The sequence below is a fragment of the Phalacrocorax carbo genome, chromosome 26 (assembly GCF_963921805.1).
Source record: "Phalacrocorax carbo chromosome 26, bPhaCar2.1, whole genome shotgun sequence".
NCBI lineage: Eukaryota > Metazoa > Chordata > Aves > Suliformes > Phalacrocoracidae > Phalacrocorax > Phalacrocorax carbo.
The window spans coordinates 1,883,648-1,890,112 of NC_087538.1; positions in this window are offsets into that span (position 1 = coordinate 1,883,648).

Consider the following 6,465-nt stretch of genomic DNA (forward strand, 5'->3'; position numbering starts at 1 on the left):
CTCATTACAGCTGCCCACTCACAGCCACCCAGCAGCATTTCCATGGCTGTAGCCGCGAGGCACCTTCCCCATGGGGCTCTCGCATGACACAGAGATGCCCTGGGAGAGCTTTGCCCTGCTGGAGGGCATCCTGCAGCCCAGCAGCACCTCCCAAGGAAACACTCCCATTGCCTACATTTGTTACATCCTGAGAAGAGGGTGAGATTATTGCCAGCCTCACACACTGCAGTACCCAGAGCCCCAAAGTTTAACAAGCTGGGAGTTGGATGTTTTTCCTCCATGGACATACGTGCATGACAGTACTTGCAGCCTTGGTGTCTGTGCTGCACTCGAATCCCCACCCCCGCCACCACTGACTGTAACAGTAAGAACAAGGACGACAGAGAGAAGAGGAGAACATGCCAAAGTACCCTGCCAAGGGAGGCAGGAGAGGGACACCCAGTCAGACACACTCGTTGGTGGTGAGGCTGCTGGAAGGGCAACTCCTGGCCATGTCCCCAGTGAGTGAAAAGAGCAGGGGGTTGCTCCAGGGAAAGCATCTGCACTGCAGGGGATGGCAGGGAGACGCCTGAGTCCCTCCTCCCACAGCATTGCTGGCAGCATCTTTCTTCCTCCCTGCCCATGCCTCTGCTGCATGGAGCTCTTGGCCAGGACCTCTTTCTCTGTCCCCACGTCTCCTCCCTCTCCCTGCTCACAGAGCCCATCCCACACACACTGTGTGCTCAGCTCTGCCCTGCAGACACCTCCTGGCAGCAGGGCCCTGCCCAGGGACAGCTCTGTGCGCGCAGGGGATAAGGAGCAGCTCAGACAAGTCCTGACGAGAGCTGGGGTCTCCGTGCCTACCCCAGAGCACAGAAATACATTCCCATCTCCCACAGCCCACCCAGACAACCAAGAAGAGAAAACGAAAAGCACAGACTTCTTTCACACCCTTTCAGGTAATGCACTACCTTGACATCCATCTTTAAAATAACCCTCTGCAAACGTGCACAGAGTCTGAGCAGCCTGACCCACGCTGCACCCTCTGGACAGCAGAAGGAGCCTGCCCTGCCAGGGTCACTCCTTTCTCCCATAGCTTGTCCCCACAGCGCTGTGGGGAGCTGCCTGAGCAGGCAGAGTCCCTGCCCCAGCACACAGACCCCTGGGGCGCAGGGACCCTGCTCGCAAGGACAGCCTTATGCACCCCATGATGCACACACAGCTGCAAAACCCTGCAGCCATCCCTGGGCGAAGGCAGCCGCCGTGCCCTGTCCTTCTGATGGTGCAGCAGGGAAGTGCTGCTCCTCATCACATCCTCCTCCTCCTCTGTGCAAGGGCAACTGTGAGAGTCCTTCTCAAGGATCACCTCTGCTGTGGGATGGAGCAGCTGTTGGATATCCCTCCAGGAACACCAGCTGCGTTCTCCTGAAGCCACAGACTTAGCATGTAGAGGGCTGGGAAGATTTCTCACACAGTGGTCTCTCAGCCTCGTCCCACCCCTGACTGCCTTTCCCCTCTCCCTGCCCGGCTCCTCTGCCCTCGGTGCCTGCAGGCAGTGCCCTCAGCCCTGCTGCGCTTGGCAGAGGAGCTGCTCCTGGGCAGAGCTGTCTCTCGGCAGCGCTGCCTCATTGCCAGCAGCTCCCTCCACGCCAGGAGCCCAGCCCAGCTCGGCAGCAGAGGAACAGCCCAAGGCAGCCCTTTCTCTGCCCCTCGGGGCTCCCTCCAGGTGTCCCTGGGGCTCCGGGGGAACCTGCTGTGAAACAGCCTGCAGGAATCCCTGATGCTCCCCCCCTCAGCTGGGGGGAGACACGGCTTTCCAGCACTGTTATTTCTCCTGTGAGGGAACGATTTGGGCACGACAATCACTTATATTGCCCCATCGTTAAACAGGACAGCAGGAAGGTGACAGGGAAGGATCTCCTTTCTCCAAACGGGCATGTGGTGTTCCATTGAAGAGCCAGAGCTGTGACATGGTTGCAGAGCTCAGCACAGCTCGTCTTCAAGGGCAGCACCTTCCAAACTCAGCAAGGGTCCAGTTCCAAACTCAGTCTGAACTCGAAAGGCAACTCAAGGGCACCGTAAGGAGTGTTTCCTACTTCAGGAACAGTTAAAGGAGAAACAAAGACACTGTGTGGGCACTGCTGGATTTAGTAAGGGCAGGGGTAGAGAGATGTGAGATTCTCTGTGCCCTCTTTGCCTCAGCCTTCCCCAGCAAGGTCTCCTGGCCTCTGGGACTCAGGGCAGGACTCTGGAGGAGATCAGGCAGCGGGGGATGGGATCAAGCCAGGGCTCACTTGAGCAAACGCAATCCCTCCCAGCCCATGGGACAGGAGGGGCAGCATCGCGGGGAGCTGAGTGAGCAGGCCAGTGTCCCAGGGAAGCCACTCCCCATTGTCTTCCAGTGGCCGTGGAGCCTGAGGGAGCTCCCTGAGCATGGGGAAAACGCAAACGTCGCATGCACCTGTCACCAGTGCCCAAAGGACTTGCGGAGGAGCGAAAGGCCGTGCCCCAGACCGTGTTCTCTTGGATCCCACTGCTGGCTGACTGAAGGAGAAGGTGACCGGATTTACTCAGGTTGGCTTGTCTGTCGCCATCCTCTTTGTTACCAACCACATGGTATCCAGGAAAGATTCAGCCAAGGTCCTGCTCCTAAAGTGGATGTAGACTCGACAGTGTCACAGGACAGGGACTGCCTCGGCGGGCAGTAGCTCTGCAGGGAAGGGTCTGCAGGGCTTTGGGTTCCATTAGGCAAGAGATGAGCCATCAGCAAAGGTGGCCAACAGCACCCTGGGCTGTAGGAGCGCTAGCACGGCCAGGGGAAGTGATTATCTCCCTCTGCTCAGCGCTTGTTACACCACACCCAGAGGACTTGCCCAGGTTTTGGTTCTACACAGTGTCAGAGAGACATGGGCGAGCTGGAGGGACACAGAAGTTCATTGGAGGGCCACAGAGGTGGCCACGGCTGGAGCACTTGTCCTCTTAGGAGAGGCCAAAGGAGCAGCGCTTGTACACCCTGGAGCATGGAGGCTTTGCGGGGAGGATGTACTAGGCTTGCATCGCCTGTGGTGAGGCTTCCAAGAAGACACTGTGGTGCAAGGCAGGAGCACAGGAGGCAACGAGCTGAAACACGAGTGGCTCAGGCTCAATATAGGGAGAAACTTCTGCAATGTGAGGACAGTCAGACACGGGAAGCCGTTTCCCGGAGAGTGTGCGCTGCCTCCATCCCTGGAAGTTTCAAAGACCCATCTGGATGAAACCATGAGAAAGCTGGTGTGATCCTGCTTCGAGGAGGATGTTTCCTACAGATATCTAGGAAGGTGCCTTCCAGCCTGAATGAGGCTCTCATTCCTCCCCGTGGCGAGTAATTGTGTTGCCATTAAATGGTAACAGCTAGAAAGGAGAGGGAAAGTGCTGTTCTAAAAACTTCATGCCAGAACATAATACGGAGAAACAACTGTCTTGTCAAGGAAGAATGTATGGGAGGCATAACGTTAAAGAAATAAAGTTTACTGTCATCAAGAAGAAGAAGAAATTATTTGAGAGCATAGTACTGCTGCTGGATTTACTAAACGTAGAAACAAGGCAAATTACATGGCATGTTGACCCCAGCTGGCCGCTAAGCCCCTCCCCAGCTGCTCGCTCACTCCCCCTGAGCGGGGTGGGGGAGAGCATTGGAAAGTCATAAAAAATCAAGGGTCAGAACAAGGAATTTGCCTCAGGTTGCTTTCCTTCCTCGGCCTTTGCTGAGGGGACTGAATAACCTCCTCTTTTGATAGAGCCAGAGAATGGTTTGGATTGGAAGGGACCTTAAAGATCATCTAGTTCCAAACCCGTGCCATGGGCAGGGAAGGATGAATCTGTCCCTGGGTGGGATCAAGCCACCAGCCTTTCAGTTAACAGCCAAATACGCTGGCCAATGGCACCACAGAGACTCCCAAAGTGAGCTGTGTAGTGCTTCCCATCGGCAGGCAGATGCTCGGCCATTTCCAGGGAAGCAGGGCTTTGTCACGTGTAATGGTGACTTGGGAAGAGAAACACCATCACCCTGAATGTCCACCCTGCTTTCCCTGACCCCCGGACCTCCCCTCCCACGCCATTTCTGGGAGCAGCCCTGTCTCGTTCCCCGCCCACTGCAGACCAACCACTTGCAGTACAGTGCTGGGCACCAAACGCACTCCTCCTGCAGCCTTGCACAAGCGCTCCGACCTCAAAGAGCACGGAGGTGCCTCGGGGAGGTCCTCCCCTCACCAAGGTGAGCTGCCTCAGCTGGTGTGTTTAGGATGCATGAATGGTAACTGGAGAAACAGGGACATCCCTTGACGAGGAGATGGAAAGCCTTGAGAGCTTCTTAGCTCCTCAGTTAGTCATTAGGTAGTGATTGGCAGTGCCTACGGATGCAAGAGGCGGGTGGAGGGAACTCTAGCAAGAAGCAAGGTGTTGGTTGAGGGTTTTAGCAAATAGGATCATAGAACCATAGAATCAATAAGATTGGAAAAGACCTCTAGGATCATCAGGTTGAACCATCAGCCCAACACTACCATGTCTGCTAAACCATGCCCTGAACTGCCACATCTACACATTGTTTGAACACCTTCAGGGATGGCGACTCCACCACCTCTCTGGGCAGCCTCTTCCAATATCTGACCACTCTTTCAGCAAAGAAATTTTTCCTAATACCCAATTTAAATCTGCCCTGATGCATCTTGAAGCCGTTTCCTCTCGTTCTACACTAGTAACCTGAACGACCAACCCCCACCTCACTACAACCTCCTGTTAGGTACTTGTAGAGAGCGATAAGGTCTCCCCTCTGCCTCCTCTCCTCCAGACCAAACAACCCCAGGTCCCTCAACCTCTCCTCATATGACCTGCTTGCTCTCCAGACCCTTCCCCAGATGCGCTGCCCTTCTCTGGACACGCTTCAGCACCTCAGTGTCCTTCTTGCACTGAGGGGCCCAAAACTGAACACAATATGCAAGGTGTGACCTCACCAGTGCCGAGCACAGGGGCACCATCCCTGCCCCGATCCTGCTGGCCACATTATTCCTGATAACAGCCCGGGTGCTGTTGGCCTCCTTGGCCACCTGGGCACTCCTCAGGTTGCAGGCAAGGCTTCCCTCGGGCAAGGAGGAGCTTTGGGCGCGTGGAAGCATCAGCAGGGCAAACATAAGATCTGTTTCTTCTTGAAATGCTCTTTCATTCTCTGATGCCTGCTCTTATTTGCTCATTTCCATTTCTTTCTCCTGTTGCAGAAGACTGGAGGAACGAGAGCGCCTTTCTGGGAGAGCTGGTGTTTCGGGGTGGAGATACCGCTGAACTTTCCTGTGACAGCCAAGGCTCTCCTGTGTCTCTTTTCTGGTTTAAAGACGGTATCGGGACTCGTCCATCCTCCCGCATCACCCCCAAGTGCCCCCGGGTCCTCGAGCAAAAGCAGTGCCACGAATGGGTTTGCCTTTGCCTGAGGCAGGAAGAACCCAGACTGTTTTCCCAGAGGCTGGTGCGTGACAGGGGGTGTGATACACCCGCTCCGTGCCGTGCCCTTTGGCCCAGGTGTCCGTGAGGGTGTTTCAGAAATGAGTCCCGTTGTCTGACTCAGTTCTCTCTGGGGTGCCATGTCGCCACAGCCCTTGTTTTTCGAGCCCCAGGAGAGTGATCCGGGCGGTGGCGTGGGGCACGGGGTATGTTTCCCGCCAGCCGGGCGTTGCTTCCACCACTGTAAGCACATGGCGCTTGCCTTGGCGGCTCTGTGGGAGTGTGATATAGTCCATTGCCGGGCCTGCCCATATCTGTATTTCAGCCATGGTCCACGTCCGATGCTTCCCCACAAGGCGACAGGACCCATCAGTGAGCAGGGCACACTGCTGCTCATTTTCTGGCGGTTTGTTCCACAGTGGGGCCTCTTCAGCACGTGGCACCCCCTCCTCTGGGGATATTCCACAGTCTTTGCCCTCTGGCCAGCCCATGGTCACTTCCAGGATTCCTGGGCCACGGGGGTTTCCTATTCAAGCCCGCTGGGTGATCAGTGCCACCCATTTACTCCATGTAGCACCACTCTGTGCTAATCCCACCTGGCACAGCTTGTGGTTCTCCCGAGTGCGGGGGCTTTGAAGAGCTCTTGGCGCACAACGGGCACCCAGCCTCTGTTCGCACCATACCCGATCGTCGCTCATGGGCTCTTCCCTGAGCCTGTCACACACCTCCCTCCTGCATCCTTCTCTCCCTGCCCATTAACATTACAATTGTAGTATCAAAATACCAGCAATCAGGCTTTCACTAATAACTCACGGTCTAGTCTGGGTTTAAACCAAGTTCAAGAGCAAGGCACACCACACCGTTGGCTGCTGTGGGGTGAGCCTGCTCTTGAACCACGCTGGGTGATGCACGGCCCAGGAGTGAGTGACCTGAACCAACAGGCACATCAGGCACCGTCACCTGCATTTTTCCCTCTGCCTCACGTATGGGTCACCCACACAGCTCAGTGCATTGGAA